The sequence below is a fragment of the Delphinus delphis genome, chromosome X, assembly GCF_949987515.2.
Source record: "Delphinus delphis chromosome X, mDelDel1.2, whole genome shotgun sequence".
Lineage (NCBI taxonomy): Eukaryota > Metazoa > Chordata > Mammalia > Artiodactyla > Delphinidae > Delphinus > Delphinus delphis.
In genome coordinates this window covers 46,156,339-46,174,609 of record NC_082704.1, presented here as the reverse complement: position 1 = coordinate 46,174,609, position 18,271 = coordinate 46,156,339, and the positions used below count along the sequence as shown (strand labels likewise).

General features: G+C 38.3%; 1 long non-coding RNA gene across 1 annotated transcript in view; it reads right to left on the bottom strand.

Moving 5' to 3' along the window:
- The window catches only part of LOC132418802 (uncharacterized), a 158,604-nt gene that overhangs the window by 21,698 nt on the left and 118,635 nt on the right, over positions 1-18,271 (bottom strand). The window lies entirely within an intron of this gene.

Below are 18,271 nucleotides of genomic sequence, written 5' to 3'. Positions count from 1 at the left end.
TTTTCAATGTCTTAAGAGTAGTGCTATTGCCCCTTAAGCTACCATTCAAGAGTGATAGCAAAGGAGGGAAGAAAAGGAGGAAGGTAGGAAAGGAGACAAAGAGGGAAGGAGGGAGAAAAAAAGAAAGAAAGAAAGAAAGAAAGAAAGAAAGAAAGAAAGAAAGAAAGAAAGAAAGAAAGAAAGAAAGAAAAGAAAGAAAGAAAGAGAAAAATAGAATCCAGAAGGAAAGCATTAGATCGAAAAAAACAAAGCTAAACAAAGAGGTTGTCAGTAAAACAAATTAATTTTATATTATAAAAAAGAAATATCAACTGTCTTTAAGTTTTAGAAAAAAGCTTGATACAACAATAGCAAAAATGCACTTTAAAGTCCTTATTGTTGTCAAAAGGAAGAGAAAACCTGAATAACCTGTTAGAAAAAATATGTATTTTGAAAAATTTAAGGTCCAACATACATTTCTACAAGTGTGGCAGACTAGATAAACTGCAAATTTCCCAACCACAAAACAGCTAGAAATGCTGGAATAATAAGATTTAACTGACATCCTTTTAAAAGCATAGCTGTGCTCTAATGAAAGGAAAGGAAATCACTAGTGGCAAAGAATGAAGAGGAAGCTGAAAGCCAGAGAAATAAGTTTCTGAGCTGATACTGCAGGCGTGTTGAGGAAAGTTGCTGGTCACAACAATTTAGAAGTTTGGATTTTAAAGTCCAAGTAGGGATAGGACATCAAACCTAGAGTATACATGAAGTGTGGAGTTGAAACTGAGAAATTCCTCACAGAGAATGGGTCTCCAATGGCTACAATTTGAATAAAAGGAAGAAGTAGAAAAATGTAAACAACTGGCACAAGGAGAAAACAAAGACAGTTGTCTGTATTGTCTTGCTTGCTTTGTGGGGAGAGGGGTAGGCCGGGAGTCTCCTTTAAGAATTCCTAACCACAGGCCTGCCTTTAAACAATGAGTTTGTGGTTTGAATTTACATTACCTGTTTGACCTAATTTAAAGGAATTAGCTCATGTGATTATGAAGGTTGCCAAGTCCAAAATCTCCAGAGTGGGCAGGTTGGTTGGAGACTCAGTGAAGAGCTAATGCTGCAGTTCAAGTCCAAAGGCCAATAGGCTGAAGACCCAGAAAAGAGCCAGGGTTACAGTTCAAGTCTAACAGTCATCTGCGCAGAACTCCCTCTAGCTCAGGGGAGATGAGTGTATCTTCTATTCAGGCCTTCAACTGATTGGATAAGGCCCACCCATTATGGAGGGTAACCTGTCTTACCCTTAAATCCATTGATTTAAATGTTAATCTCATCTAAAAACACCCTCACAGAAACATCCAGAATGTTTGACTACATATCTGGGCACTGTGGCCCAGCCAAAATGACACATAAAATTAACCACTACAGTTAGCTAACTCAACAGCCATCTCCTGCTTTGTTCTCCCTTGCCTCTTACCCACAAATACTAGAGATGCTAGAGAAACTATATGCTTGCTTTTCCAGTCTCTGGGAATGGCTATATGACTGAGATCTGGTCACTGAGACTTAACTAGAAGTTGGTTATGGCAAAGGGAGTGGTTTCTTTTTGGGGTAACAAAAAATGTTCTAAAATTGATTGTGGTGATGGTTGCAGAATTCTGTAACACTTAAAATAGGTGAGTTGTATTATATCTGAATCATATCTCAATAAAGCTGTCACCAAAAAATATTTGTTTCTTCATATCATTTTCCACTTTCTTTACACTATGATAAAGGTATAGAAATCTCTGCTCAAAGAAAGAAAGACAGAAAGAAAGAAGGAAAGGAAGAAAAGAAGAAAAGTCACCTCTGCCAACTCCTTTCAGGCCCTTGAGAGAGCAGAAATCTAAACCAGGCTATTTCCAGCTTTCTGTGTAATAGTGACTAACCCAACCATACAACAGATCAGATTTGATTGCCCTGTATTTTTTTACACTTTACTGCCTAGCTCCTAGCTGAAATAATCTCTGACGCCCCTACCAATATGCTTGGCAAGTAACTCACTCTTAGGACAAAGAAAATCCTCTTTATTAAAAAAAAGGGGGGGGGGTTGGTCAATGGGCAAAAGGAAAGAAAGTCACCTCACTTTGCCTTTCTTTGTGACAAATATATATTAGTAAAATGAGGTTCCTTCAATCCTTACAAAGGTTCCAAAGATAGACATGTACAAAGCAATTTTAAAGATAGATTTCAGAGAAATACATTCTCCAGACTGGCCACTTTGGACTATGCTTCAAGAGTTACTAAAAGTGCATGTGTGACAGGCAGCTTCTAAAATGGCCCCCAGTGATCTCCACCTCTTGATATTCACAACTACTGCAGTTCCTTCCCCTTGGGTGTAAGCTGAACTTACTATCTTTCAACAAATAAAATATGTCAGAAGTGATGGGATGTCACTTCTAAGTCACAAAAAGACTATGGCTTCCATCTTGGGCTCCTTCTTTCACTCTTTTGCTCTAAGGGAAGCCAGCTTTGTGAGTTGTGCTGTGGAGAGGCCAATGAGGCAATGACCCTGAAGCCTGCAAACAGCCACGTGAGTGAGCTTGGAAATGGACTCTTTCTCAGTTGAGCCTTGAGATGATGGTATCCCAAGCAGACACTGTGTCTCTTATAAGGCAGCCTTATAAGAGACATTGAACCAGAGACTCTCAAGTGAGCTGCACACAGACTCCTGACCCACAGAAACTGAGATAATATGCGTCTGTTGTTGTAAGGCTCTGAGATTTGAGGTAATTTGTTAGGCACTAATAGATAACTGATATAGATGTAAAATAAATAACACCTCCCATCCAATTAGCTACAAAATAAACTATTAAGATCTTGAAGTATAGTTGATATACAATGTTGTGTTAATTACTGCTGTACAGCAAAGTGATTCAGTCATATATATATATATACACATTCTTTTTCATATTCTTTTCCATTATGCTTTATCACAGGATATGGAATATAGTTCCCTGTGCTATACAGTAGGACCTTGTTGTTTATCCATCCTATATATAATAGTTTGCATCTACTAATCCCAAACTCCCAGTCCTTCCCTCCCCCACGGCAACCACACGTCTGTTCTCTACGTGAGTCTGTTTCTGTTTCGTAGATAGGTTCATTTGTGCCATATTTTAGATTCCACATATAAGTGATATCACATGGTATTTGTCTTTCTCTTTCTGACTTACTTCACTCAGTATGACAATCTCTAGGTCCATCCATGTTGCTGCAAATGGCTTTAGTTCATTCTTGTTTATGGCTGAGTAATACTGCATTGTATTTATATACCACGTAAGATCCATACTTTTAAAGTTGAGTCAAAGCAATGGAAGTGGAGGTGGGAACTAGCTTACTTTAAGGATTCGGGGGATGTACTGTTACTTTCTGAACAACTTTAAATGTTTAGAAACCAAAGAAAAAGAGAATTGTTTAACTCAGCCCTTTTTCCTCTCTTCCAGTTTTGGGGATGATCACCAGCCAATTATGAGCTCCTTACTGACTGATGATTAAAACATCCAATACAGCCTTATCCCAAGACAATCTTAATTTCCTCACATTTTCCAGGACTAGCCCATCACATTCCAGGGAATGCCCTGGAAAATACTGGCATTTTACTATGCTCGTCTCCATCCCTTTCAACAGAGGCAGTACAGAGCTGAGCCACAGTTTCTTTACTCCTATTACAACAATTTTCTTCCTTTTTCATACTTTATACTGTATAAAGCCATTCATGTAATGTTGGATATTATTCTTAGAATTAAGCACTTCTCAACACCATATACACAAATCCTACCTTCCATAAAAGGGTCTGTGAACCTATGGGTACATAAATGTTAAAATTTCACTACATTGTAATAACTAGAAAAAAAAGCCATCTGGTATGGTGAAAAAGACCAAATTTTTAAGTATTTTTCAAAATACATGTTTTCTACCTTTAGACACATCAATAAGAAATTAAGATACAAATGATAGTACATATCATGTAAAATACTCATGAAAAATTAACCATAGTCAACTATATTACATAACAGTGCATCATAAATATTGGTCTTCAGTTTCAGACCAAGAAGTGATTTATTTCACATGCCTTAAGTTTTTGATACCATGGTTATATACACTACTGAATTCTAATTCCCCTTAATCTGTAGTTAAACCTTAAAGTTGTAAGTGGAGGAACTTTGGAAATTTTTCCTCAATTAAAAATTATGCTAAGCACAAATTATTAGAAAATTTAAAGTATAAGTGACATTTTATTAGCACATAGGCTTAAAAGCTCTCACCCACAGCTGATTTTGTTCAGTCTCATCTGCTTTCCTTTTTTCCTTAATATCTCAATAAAATGGAGGAAAATGAGTGGTAGCACCTAAATTAATACAGAATTTAAATTTGGGGAGCAGCAAATGAGCAGGCAGGGTACATAGTATAGGCTTAATGTGCTTGGTACAGTTCACTTAAGGAGAGTGATTATTGGATTCACAGACATAGCAAACCAAAGGGGAAATGGAGGGGGAGGAATAAATTAGGAGTATGGATTAACAGATACACACTACTACAGATAAAATAAACAACAAGGACCTACTGTATAGCACAGGGAATTATACTCAATATTTTGTTTTTGTTTTTGTTTTTTGCAGTATGCCGGCCTCTCACTGTTGTGGCCTCTCCCGTTGCGGAGCACAAGCTCCGGACGCGCAGGTTCAGCGGCCATGGCTCACGGGCCCAGCCACTCCACGGCATGTGGGATCCTCCCGGACCGGGGCACGAACCCGTGTCCCCTGCATTGGCAGGCGGACTCTCAACCACTGCGCCACCAGGAAAGCCCTATACTCAATATTTTGTAATAACCTATAATGGAAAAGAATCTGAAAAAGAATATATATATATATATATATATATAAAACTGAAGATGACTGAATCACTTTGTTGTACACCTGAAACTAACCCAACATTGTAAATCAACTAGACTTCAATAAAATAAATTAAGATTAAAATTAAAAAAATAATAATAAGACTGGTTATTGTATGTCCAGGAATCCCTTTAATCCAGCTAGACTTCTAGAACAGATGGCAATGTATTATAACTTATTGATGTATGCAGATACATCAACTATATAATTTATTATGTTACGCACTCCTTTACAAATCCATCCGTGATGGGAGCAAAATGGTGACGTTTACCCTTTAGTTTTACACAAGACTGATGATCTTAGCATTGCTGTTTCACCCTCTCCCTCAGTTTGACATGCATACAACTAAGGGAGTGATTTTTCCGTTATTAAGAATTATATATAAACTGAATTTCTTTGGTACTGTAGATAGTCCTAGTGAATTATGCATGGGTCTTCCAAGAAAGTTATAATTCTGTCATTCCAAATACATTGTTCAACCAGGAGACCGGGACTGATTTAAAAGTATACTGTGGGGGCTTCCCTGATGGCGTAGTGGTTGGGAGTTCGCCTAACGATGCAGGGGAGGCGGGTTCGTGCCCCGGTCCGGGAGGATCCCACATGCCGCAGAGCGGCTGGGCCTGTGGGCCATGGCCGCTGAGCCTGCACGTTCGGAGCCTGTGCTCCGCAGCGGGAGAGGCCGCAGCAGTGAGAGGCCTGCATACCGCAAAAAAAACAAAGTATATTGTGATTGTAAACCACTTTGGTATTCTTTGGGATGAAGCACAATGTATAATAATGTTATACATATGAGAACGGGTAGGAACAAGAATGACAGAACATATGAGGTGTTAATCATTTAATATTATTTCTAAATTATTCAAAGTGATTCCCAAGACAAATGTTATCTTCATTTTGACATCAAATCCATGTTAACTTGACAGGTAGAAAGCAATTGCTGCTTTATATTTTCCCTGCCTTTTTTCTTGAGATTCACTAGGCAATAGTAAGTTTGCTTATTTACAAAAGACAGAACTGCATCAATAGATATCATCCATGAAATAAAACTCAGATGGTACCCCAGGGAAACAGATTTTCCCCAGATACTCTTAAAATCCCCACAGTGGTCAACCAACTGTTCTACCCTGTCTGTCTTTTGCATGGACAGAAATTGCTTTCTTTCTTGAATTCAACAGAGATTTGGCTTTTTCTAAGGCAGCCCTCAGGGACATTCTGAAAGCTTTCTCTAGATGGTATCATTTATTTATCTGTCACAAAGAAACTCAAGCAAAAAGCCACGTTGTAAGTAACAACTAGAATTACATCTGAAGTCCTTCTCCCCTTATGCTCAGGTCAAGGTCTGGCTGTATAGTTCTCAACCAGAGAGTAAGTCATTGTTACTATTTGGCAGAGGGAAGCAAAGTGGGGAAAAGTGAAGCAACTCTTTTAGGGAACAAAAATAAATCAGTGAAACTCAATAATCTGCCTTCTTCAGTTGGAGAGCATGCTTTTATCTTCCCTTTCAAGAATAGATATGGAAGTGCTTATCTTTCCCTTCAATCAAATCAATGAAAATTTTCCTCATGTTGCTAATGAGAATTCTGAAGACACTTCCAAATGAGTTTTGACATCATCTTTAGGATTAAAGGAAATACGTTTAAATAAAAGTTGGGAAGATTGCAGCAAAAAAAATCATCAAAACAAAATTTAGCATTTCAGCTTAGGAGGCATCTTCTATTAGTAGACTAAAGATTGTATTTTTAAAGTCCTGCCTATTATAAAAACCACCAACTTCTGAGAAAAGTTTTATTTCAAAGACTTGGTGGGGCTTCAAAGAACATGCACCCAGCACAACACAGGCAATCGATCTACTGGATGACTCAGTGAGTTAACACCAGATTTTAGTGTTTCAAGAATTCATTAAGTGATACTTTGTCTCAATCATGTGTATAAATCTGTATCTCTCTGCAAATGAATATACACTGATGGCGTATGTCTGTACAAGTGAATTATACATGAACTATAAAGAATTAATAAGCAGAAACCTCAGTTAGAATTGGGAGATCAGAAGGGGGAGCTCTCATGCCCTGTGATGATAGCAGAGCCCAACAGGAAGAGGAAAGATTCCCTTTCTTTCCTGGCAAGGTCTCAGCCAATGAAAAGACGTGGACTCTTTGTTCACTACAGCCCTCCCAATTTTCTTTTCCTCTCTATAAAAAATGTTCTCCTTCTTTGCCCTGCGGGGACTTGCACGTGGCTTCCCATGGTTGCAGACCCTGAATGGCAATTTTCTGCTGATCCTATCTTTGCTGGAAAGATATCTGGCAGTCTATTTGTTTCTGGTCAACATTTTGGTGCCCTTTACAGGCACCAGAGAAGACTCCCTATGGCTCCAGAGCAGGTGAGCAAACACGTATAGTACCCACAATTGAGCCCCTTGTCGCTCACTGCTTTTCTTGCCAACCCTAAAGTTTGAAGTTTGAAGGTACATCTTTCTCCTAGATCTGAGCTTATGCCCCCTTTGCATTTGAAGCTCCCCGGCCTTTACTCGGGATCCTTTTTTTTTTTTTTCTCGCGGTACGCGGGCCTCTCACTGTTGTGGCCTTTCCCGTTGCGGAGCACAGGCTCCGGATGTGCAGGCTCAGCGGCCATGGCTCACGGGCCTAGCATGTGGGATCTTCCCGGACCGGGCACGAACCCGTGTCGCCTGCATCGGCAGGCGGACTCTCAACCACTGCGCCACCAGGGAAGCCCACTCGGGATCCATTTCTGTCTTTCTGGTTAAGGCCTTGCTCTGTATGCAAGAACTTGCTTGGCACTTCAGTCTGATTTGGGATCAGACTGTTTGACTAAAGCTGGCCAACCTTTGACCCTCTCAGGAACAGGGGTTGTTTCTCTGAAACAGTGCTGGTTTTTTCAGTCTTTGGCCTAGTCCTTTGGATACTGGCTTTAAAAAAAAAATTTTTTTTTTTCAAAAGCCTTTGGCCTGGCTCTGGGACCAAGCTATCTCCTTAAGACTGGCTGGGACTCGCTTGCAAACTATTTGAATTGAACCCTTTGTTGCTGTAAGCCATTTAAGCTATTTGAAAATTGTTCCTTAGAGGAAAAATCTCTAGGAAATGGTATCACAGTTATCTAAGCATTTTGAGGGCACCTCCCTACAGGGACCTCAAGCAATTTTATGTTTAAAAACCTGGGTCCTTCCTCATGCATATTTCTAAGTAAATGGACCAACCTGACCAAAGGCAATTTAGAATATCAGTGGCCACTATGGGGAACTTCTCAAATCCCCAGACTTAATTTCCCTAAAACCAAAGTCCACTACGATAGCTCCAAACTTCCCAGAATTGAGTGGAATGCTTATTTCAACTAGTATTTTGAGACTAAAATTGCCTCTCTGCAAAATAAGATTTTAAGATTAGCTGAGGCAAACAGATGATTAAAGAAAGATGAAATGGCTCCCGAAGCCTCAGGCTCTTCTTCCTTGGCTTCTTTGTTTCAGATTTCACCTCCTTCCCTTCTAGGGCTCCTAAAAGAAACGAAAACACTCCTAGATTCTGCTATTATTGCAAAGAGCCAGGACATTGGAAAAGAGATTGTTAACAAATTTAAGAGTTTTAGGCCCCTTCAGGCTTCTAACCAGCCTTTGCACAATGTCCTCCCAATTCTCCAGGGAACTACAAGGGCTCTTCCCCATATTCCCTCTTAATCTGCTTGGAAAAACATATTTCTATACTGGGGATGAATCTCTTCCAGTCCTAACTGACACTAGAGCCATATGCTCAGTGCTCAAACCCTCTACTGTAAAGCAGCCACTGCTGCTTTAAATCTCCAGAAGTTCAAATCAAGTCTTGGTAAATTTAAGAAAATTGAAATTGTATCAAGTATCTTTTCTGACCACAACGCTATGAGACTAGATATCAATTACAGGAAAAGATCTGTAAAAAATAAAAACACATGGAGGCTAAACAATACACTACTTAATAACGAAGCGATCACTGAAGAAATCAAAGAGGAAATTAAAAAAATACCTAGAAACAAATGACAATGGAGACACGATGCCCCAAAACCTATGGGATGCAGCAAAAGCAGTTCTAAGAGGGAAGATTATAGCAATACAAGCCCACCTTAAAAACAGGAAACATCTCGAATAAACAACCTAACCTTGCACCTAAAGCAATTAGAGAAAGAACAAAAAAACCCCAAAGTTAGCAGAAGGAAAGAAATCATAAAAATCAGATCAGAAATAAATGAAAAAGAAATGAAGGCAACGATAGCAAAGATCATAAAACTAAAAGCTGGTTCTTTGAGAAGATAAATAAAATGGATAAACCATTAGCCAGATTCATCAAGAAAAAAAAGGAGAAGACTCAAATCAATAGAATTAGAAATGAAAAAGGAGAAGTAACAACTGACACTGCAGAAATACAAAAGATCATGAGAGATTACTACAAGCAACTCTATGCCAATAAAATGGACAACCTGGAAGAAATAGAGAAATTCTTAGAAATGCACAACCTGCCAAGACTGAATCAGGAAGAAATAGAAAACATGAACAGACCAATCACAAGCACTGAAATTGAAACTGTGATTAAAAATCCTCCAACAAACAAAAGCCCAGGACCAGATGGCTTCACAGGCCAATTCTATCAAACATTTAGAGAAGAGCTAAACCTATCCTTCTCAAACACTTGCAAAATATAGCAGAGGGAGGAGCACTCCCAAATTCATTCTACGAGGCCACCAGCACCTTGATACCAAAACCAGACAAGGATGTCACAAAGAAAGAAAACCACAGGCCAATATCACTGATGAACATAGATGCAAAAATGCTCAACAAAATACTAGCAAACAGAATCCAAAAGCACATTAAAAGGATCATACACCATGATGAAGTGGGGTTTATTCCAGGAATGCAAGGATTCTTCAATATATGCAAATCAATCAATGTGATAAATCATATTAACAAATTGAAGGAGAAAAACCATATGATCATCTCAAAAGATGCAGAGAAAGCTTTTGACAAAATTCAACACCAATCTATAACAAAAACCCTGCAGAAAGCAGGCATAGAGGGAACTTTCCTCAACATAATAAAGGTTATATATGACAAACCCACAGCCAACATCATCCTCAATGGTGAAAAACTGAAAGCATTTCCACTAAGATCAGGAACAAGACAAGGTTGCCCACTGTCACCACTCTTATTCAACATAGTTTTGGAAGTTTTAGCCACAACAATCAGAGAAGAAAAGGAAATAAAAGGAATCCAAATCAGAAAAGAAGAAGTAAAGCTGTCATTGTTTGCAGATGACATGATGCTATACATAGAGAATCCTAAAGATGCTACCAGAAAACTACTAGAGCTAATCAATGAATTTGGTAAAGTTGCAGGATACAAAATTAATTCACAGAAATCGCTGGCATTCCTATACACTAATGATGGAAAATCTGAAAGTGAAATCAAGAAAACACTCCCATTTACCATTGCAACAAAAAGAATAAGATATCTAGGAATAAACCTACCTAAGGAGACAAAAGACCTGTATGCAGAAAATTATAAGACACTGATGAAAGAAACTAAGATGATACAAATAGATGGAGAGATATACCATGTTGTTGGATTGGAAGAATCAACATTGTGAAAATGACTCTACTACCCAAAGCAATCTACAGATTCAATGCAATCCCTATCAAACTACCACTGGCATTTTTCACAGAACTAGAACAAAAAATTTCACAATTTGTATGGAAACACAAAAGACTCTGAATAGCCAAAGCAATCTTGAGAATGAAAAACAGAGCTGGAGGAATCAGGCTCCCAGATGTCAGACTATACTACAAAGCTACAGTAATCAAGAGAGTATGGTACTGGCACAAAAACAGAAAGATAGATCAATGGAACAGGATAGAAAGCCCAGAGATAAACCCACGCACATAAGGTCACCTTATCTTTGATAAAGGAGGCAGGAATGTACAGTGGAGAAAGGACAGCCTCTTCAATAAGTGGTCCTGGGAAAACTGGACAGGTACATGTAAAAGTATGAGATTAGATCACTCCCTAACACCATACACAAAAATAAGCTCAAAATGGATGAAAGACCTAAATGTAAGGCCAGAAACTATCAAACTCTTAGAGGAAAACATAGGCAGAACACTGTATGACATAAATCACAGCAAGGTCCTTTCTGACCCACCTCCTAGAGAAATGGAAATAAAAACAAAAATAAACAAATGGGACCTAATGAAACTTCAAAGCTTTTGCACAGCAAAGGAAACCATAAACAAGAGCAAAAGACAACCCTCAGAATGGGAGAAAATATTTGCAAATGAAGCAACTGACAAAGAATTAATCTCCAAAATTTATAAGCAGCACATGCAGCTCAATTACAAAAAAACAAACAACCCAGTCCAAAAATGGGCAGAAGACCTAAATAGACATTTCTCCAAAGAAGATATACAGACTGCCAACAAACACATGAAAGAATGCTCAACATCATTAATCATTAGAGAAATGCAAATCAAAACTACAATAAGATATCATCTCACACCGTCAGAATGGCCATCATCAAAAAATCTAGAAACAATAAATGCTGGAGAGGGTGTGGAGAAAAGGGAACACTCTTGCACTGCTGGTGAGAATGTGAATTGGTACAGCCACTGTGGAGAACAGTATGGAGGTTCCTTAAAAAACTACAAATAGAACTACCATATGACCCAGCAATCCCACTACTGGGCATATACCCTGAGAAAACCATAATTCAAAAAGAGTCATGTACCAAATTGTTCGTTGCAGCTCTATTTACAATAGCCCGGAGATGGAAACAACCTAAGTGCCCATCATCGGATGAATGGATAAAGAAGATGTGGCACATATATACAATGGAATATTACTCAGCCATAAAAAGAAACGAAACTGAGCTATTTGTAATGAGATGGATGGACCTAGAGTCTGTCATACAGAGTGAAGTAAGTCAGAAAGAGAAAGACAAATACCGTATGCTAACACCTATGTATGGAATTTAAGAAAAAAAAATGTCACGAAGAACCTAGGGGTAAGACAGGAATAAAGACACAGACCTACTGGAGAACGGACTTGAGGATATGGGGAGGGGGAAGGGTGAGCTGTGACAAAGCGAGAGAGAGGCATGGACATATATACACTACCAAACGTAAGGTAGATAGCTAGTGGGAAGCAGCCGCATAGCACAGGGAGATCAGCTCAGTGGTTTGTGACTACCTGGAGGGGTGGGATAGGGAGGGTGGGAGGGAGGGATATGCAAGAGGGAAGAGATATGGGAACATATGTAAATGTATAGCTGATTCACTTTGTTATAAAGCAGAAACTAACACACCATTGTAAAGCAATTATACCCCAATAAAGATGTTAAAAAAAAAATATCTCCAGAAGTTCCTGTATCTGAACCTATTCCATTTTGTTTAGGCCCTTTGAAAGATACACACCGTTTTCTCCTTAGTTCCTCACCCCTGTCCGTTTATTAGGCAGACTTCTTAGAGAAGTATCATGCCAGAATTTATTTCTCCAAAAATGGGGAAATCATTTTAGAAACTGACAGGAGTCGTCAAAGTAACCCACCAGATGAATTAAATGACCCTTTGGCATCTTTTATTTGTTCCTCTCTGATAGCACTAGAGCTGATTCTGGAAACACTGATCATTTGTCCCTATTGAATCAGCTACCACTTTCCTTATGGGCAAAATCTCCAACTGATGTTGGCAAAATTCACTGCATACCTTCCATTAGACCCCCAAAACCTCTTCCCAGAATTCATCAATACTCTATACGTAAAAAGCCCTCAAGGCATGAAGCCCATAACAGAAGATTACAAGGCTCAAGGCCTCGTTATTCCTTGTACTAGTCCCTGTAATACCCCTATCTACTGGTGAGAAAACCTACCGGCTGAGGGTGGAGGTTTGTCCAGGACCTCTGAGCAATAAACGACACTGTTATCCTTCCACATCCTGTTGTTTCTAACTTTCATAGGCTACTAACAACCACTCCCACTGGCAGCAAATTCTTTACTGTAATTTCTTTATGCAGCACATTCTTTAGTATTCCAGTTGATGAAGCTAGCCAATATACCTTTCTTGCCTTCACTTGGGAAGAAAAGCAATTCACCTAGACAGTAATGCCTCAGGGTTGTACCGAGAAAGTCCTTATTTCTCGCAAATCCTGAAGGCTGATCTGAATGATATAAAGTTCCCTAGGGGTTCTGCTTTGTTGTAATATGTGAATGATTTGCTTCTTTGCTCTCTTTCTCAAGTCTCCTTACATCCACATGCTAAAGCTTTTAGCCTTAAGGGACACAGAGTCACCAAAGAAAACTGCAGTTTTCCCAAACCCAGGTTTGTTATTTAGGATATCAGGATAAGGGCTACAGCTAGATCCAGAGAGTTTCCTAAGTTTCCCAAAACTAAGCACCAATTGCAAGGTTTTCTCAGCCTAGTTGGTTATTGCCAAAATCGGATTCCAAATTTCTCTCTTATGGCCAAACCTTTATATGTTTCACTAAACAGTTAAAATTGTAACCCAATTTTATGGGAAAAACCAGATGACATAGCCTTCAACGCCTTAAAGGAGAGTTTGAAGAACCCACCTGCCCTTGGACATCCCAATGATCAGATTCCCTTTTTCCTTTTTGTATATGAAAGGGAAGGAAATGCACTTGGGGTACTCACCCAAAAACATGAGGACCACCACTGACCCATAGAGTATTATAGCCAGAAACTGGGCCCTGTGGCACAGGAATACCCCCCTTGCATTAGAGTCATTATGGCCCCTGTCCTTTCAGTTAAGGCCACTGAAAAAATCATTGTGGGATCCCCTTTAATCATTTTTGTACCTCATGTAGTAGGAGCTCTCCTGATTTCTCATCACACTCAACATTTCTCAGTCAGCTGCCTCACCTCCTATGAAGTCCTTTTGTTAACTGCTCCTCACGTAACTCTTATGTTGTAATAACCTTAACCCAGATGCTCTTCTCCTCTCTGTCACCAGCTAAGTCCCTTAGGACAGCTTAAGGCTGACACACCACCTCCTGACTCCTCGTAAGGATCCACAGGAAATTCCACTGGGTAATGTTGACTTCTCATGGTTCACTGATGATTCTTATTTAAATGGTGACAATGGCAAATATTGTGCTAGGTGTGGTATTACAAATCCTTTTGAAGTTGTTGAGGCAACATCTTTACCTATGATTACTCTGGCGCAGCAGGCTTAATTATAAGCTCTTACATGGGCTTGTGTTTTATAGCCAAGGACAAAATTGCCAATATTTACACTGATAGCAGATATGCTTTTGGAGTAGCCCGTGGTTTTGGAATGTTGTGGAAACAACATTGGCTTCCTTACTTCCAGAAAATATAAAATTTTAAATGGCCCCTATATTTGGGAATTATTGAATGCAATATTTTACCTGCAGCTTTAGCTTTTTTTTAAGATTTGGGGGCATTCTATACTTGACTCTCTGGAAGCTAAGGGAAATTACCGTGCCGATATTTGTGCTAAAGGGACCAATAGCAGCCAAACCTCTGTAATGGTCCAAAGGGATATTTCATAAAATTGATATTGACATTTATAAGAGTGATACTGGAAAGTAACAGATCCCAAACATGGAACTGGTTGATTGCAAATGAAACGTGGGACACTCAATTCTCCTGTCTCCAGCCATGAAATTGGCAAACTCTTATTTTGCAGTAGTTTATTAAACTGCCCCTGTTGCATCTTAGGACTCAGACCTTGGGCTTACCAAAGTTTAGGGGCTTGATATAAATACTTTAAGATATTGGATTTCATTGCCTACTGCCTTTGTTCTTGAATAAGTGCCTATTCAAGGAGGGTAAAATGTATGGTCCAAGCTGGTATGTCTGAAAGAGGACAGGGGAGAAAATAGAGATACTTTCAGCTTATGACCTGAAATACAAAATGGCTGACAGATAGATAATCATGAATCTTACCAGGTTGGAAGTACTGTATGTGTACTCTGCTCCAAGCTAAACGTAGTGTGAACAAGTTTTGGGGAATAGCAGATATAGCAGAAGATAAGACCGGTACTGATCCCCTAGCTCCCTACCAGAGACCTTATCCTGTGAGTTCCCTATGTGACAGAGAGCACAATTATCTGCATTTTAAAGAACAGTCTATTAGGATTCTGCCTTGGGCAAGGAGCAGATTAACTGCACCCCCATCATACCCTAACCTACTATAACTTGTTCCAAGAAAGAACAAGATGCCATTTAACTAAGGGCTGTGTCAATGAGCATAACATCTTGGTTTGTTGCGTAAAGGCAGAAATTCTGAGGCCCAGATTCAAGGTCTATGACTCTAAGAGAAATGTGTCTTTGGTTACCAGACCATGAAACCGAGCAGATGTAAACTGGCAAAAAGCCGATTAAGATTTTAAAAGGATTGATAGTCTGCCTGAAAATAAGCCAAAACAGTGGAGGGCAGTGCCAAGAGAAAGAAAGACATTCTAATGATATTGGTGGAACCCCTTGAATTTCCCAGTTAAATGAATGAACATATTCCTTTTTTTTTTTTAAGGCTGTTTGATGTGGATTTCCATCACTTGTAACTAAGAGTTCTGACTAACACAAGGCTAAAGTGAATGGGAAGAAAATTAAACTGTATTGAGAAGTTTTGATATGCCAGAAACTGTTCTAGGTGCTTTCCAATATTCTTATTTAATGTTCACAATAACCCTGGAAGGTAGTGAGTATCTTCCCGTATTTTGTGTAAAGGAAATTGAGGCTTAGAGACTTAAGTACACATTAAAAACCCATGGCCACATTGTTAGTAGGTGGTGGATTCAGGATTTAATCTAAGTCCGTTTCATGCTAAAATTCATACTATTTTTACTAAACCACACTCCTCCTCAATAAAACGAGGATCATAATAGTGCTTGCCTCATAGGGTCATTATAAATACTTGGAATATTGTTGGGCACATAGTAAGTGCTAAATAGTTAAACAAAATGCATAAAGATAAAATAAATAAATAGACAAACAGTGGATCAAAGTATTCCTCCTTGACATCAGAATTTAATATAATCCACGAATGACATGCAGTTTGATCCTGGCAAATCCTATGATGTCTAATGGCCTTGATTATTTGAAATCTGTAATCAGAAGATGGTTATAGTCACTCACCAGCTTAAAAAAGAATAATTATAATTGCTGTAAACTTTTAAAATATAAAAGCTACCAAAGTCAAAGTAGATTTGGTTATTTTTTTCAGGAAAGCTAAAATAATTAAAATATATATACTATAAAAACACTATTTGGACATTATAATTCTTTCAGGGTCCCAAGCTGGGAACTTTTAGCATGAATATTATAAATTAAGAGACATTAAATGCAGGACTCCTGTAATGAGATTTCTCACTTAATATGCAATACTACACATAGGACTTGAACTTACTCCTATCTTGACTAGAATCTGCTTGAAAATTTAGGTAACAACAACTTTGCTCTATGCCGAGTTTCAAGGTATAAAATAAATTATTCATAATGAGTTAATTATCATCTCAGTGTGCCATCATTCCTATTTTTAAAATGATATTCAAAAGATTAAATCGTCAGGAATTTAATCATAATTTGCATACACTAGTTTTAAAAATAAGTAACAGTCTCTCGATCAATGCAGAATTACAAAATCTCCCAGATGAAGATAACCTTCACATCATAATACAGATAGAAAAATAATTTTCCTGTCAAAAAAGCTAACAACCACCCTCAATTGCTTGAGGACATTTTACAGGTTATTTTAATAAATTGCCTCACATTCCCCTTTCCTATGAAAAGAGGAAAAATTATATCTCTAATTCTATGTGGGCCTTTGATTTTCAGCATATGGAGGACTGGGCTTCAATAATTGAGTCCATGCCTCTGCTCTTTTCCCTTGAATATATAGGTGGTTGATCATCACTGAATCTCTTAAACACAAAATAGTGACTGACACATAGTGCCCCCGTCCAAATTTCTTAGACTTGCATAGACGAGAAACTACCAGGTCATCACAGGAATTATTATTTTCTCCCTGAAGCCACTGTGAAACACAATGGCTGAACAGTATAAACTCAGGCATCTCTGTTTCCTCCAGACCCCAAAGCAAGCCTTTGTGATAACCAACCCCCGACACGTAAAACAAGAAACAAGGACCAAACATTACCTAATAGCAGACACAACATCCCTTCCACTTTGAAAATAATCAATAGATATAAAAACTTTATGATTTCTCATATTTAGTTTACTACCGGATTATATTTTGGTCTAGTACTTCTTCCTGCACAGAAATCCATATAACTAACATATTGAGAATTAACATATAGAATTAAACCATTTCACCTTAAAAGCATATTTATTGTTTGGCTGAACATGTTACAGACCACAATTAAGTCTAGTTCTTACAATTTATTGCTTAACTTAATAAATGTGTTTTCCCCAAATTTATTACAAACTCCAAGTGTTAGTGTCTGAAGACGCTATGTAACACTTCTGTATTCCCATTGTATAATTTATCCCAGCATTGACACCGTATTCTGCACTGCTTCTTCAAAAACAAAACATGTTTGCTATGATTCTAACCAAATAGTGTCTAGACATCAAAAGAAAGTTTTCTCTAATCTTTCCACCTTTTCAAATACTCAGAGAATTTACTGGAGAGGCAGAGAAGAAAACGAGATCAAAGTTTTAACATTTTTTAAAACTATATGTTCCCATTTCTTGACAGATAAAGAGACAATGAATAAGATCTGCATCCTGTGATCAATAGAAATGTAGAGGTTTGAGTTTTATTATTTTTCTTGTGCTTGCCTTTAAAAAATAAATAGCGCTTGCCAATGACTTCATTACACCCAGCACTTCAAGGTAAACATAACAGAATTCTACTTTTCTGGCACACTGTGATGGCATGGTCTTCTTGGTAAGTAAAAGATGACATTGAATTAAAGAACTTATTTCTTTATAGGAACTCAGTTATAGCCTTCTCTGGTATTTTCCCGAATCAAATCCAGGACTACATCTTGTGTTAAAATTCTCATATACTCCCTTGGCACAGAGGTAAAGAAAGGCTTCTCTGCCTCCCTCTTTGATTTTCCTCTTCAACCAGGTTAAAATCCAACCCAGGATTTTTAACAAACACAGCTGTATATAAAAAACAATTGCTAGAAGACAACAGAATTCTTGACTTGAATAACAATTAAAAAAACAAAAACTGCTCGAATACCCAAATGCTGCCAAGTTCTCCAATCTTCTGAAGCCACGCTTTTTATGTAATATCCAACTATAAAATGATGTAAATCACCATTACTTATACAATGAAAAGTCCCGCACCCTCCCTAAAATCCAAGGATTCCTGGGGTGCGGGT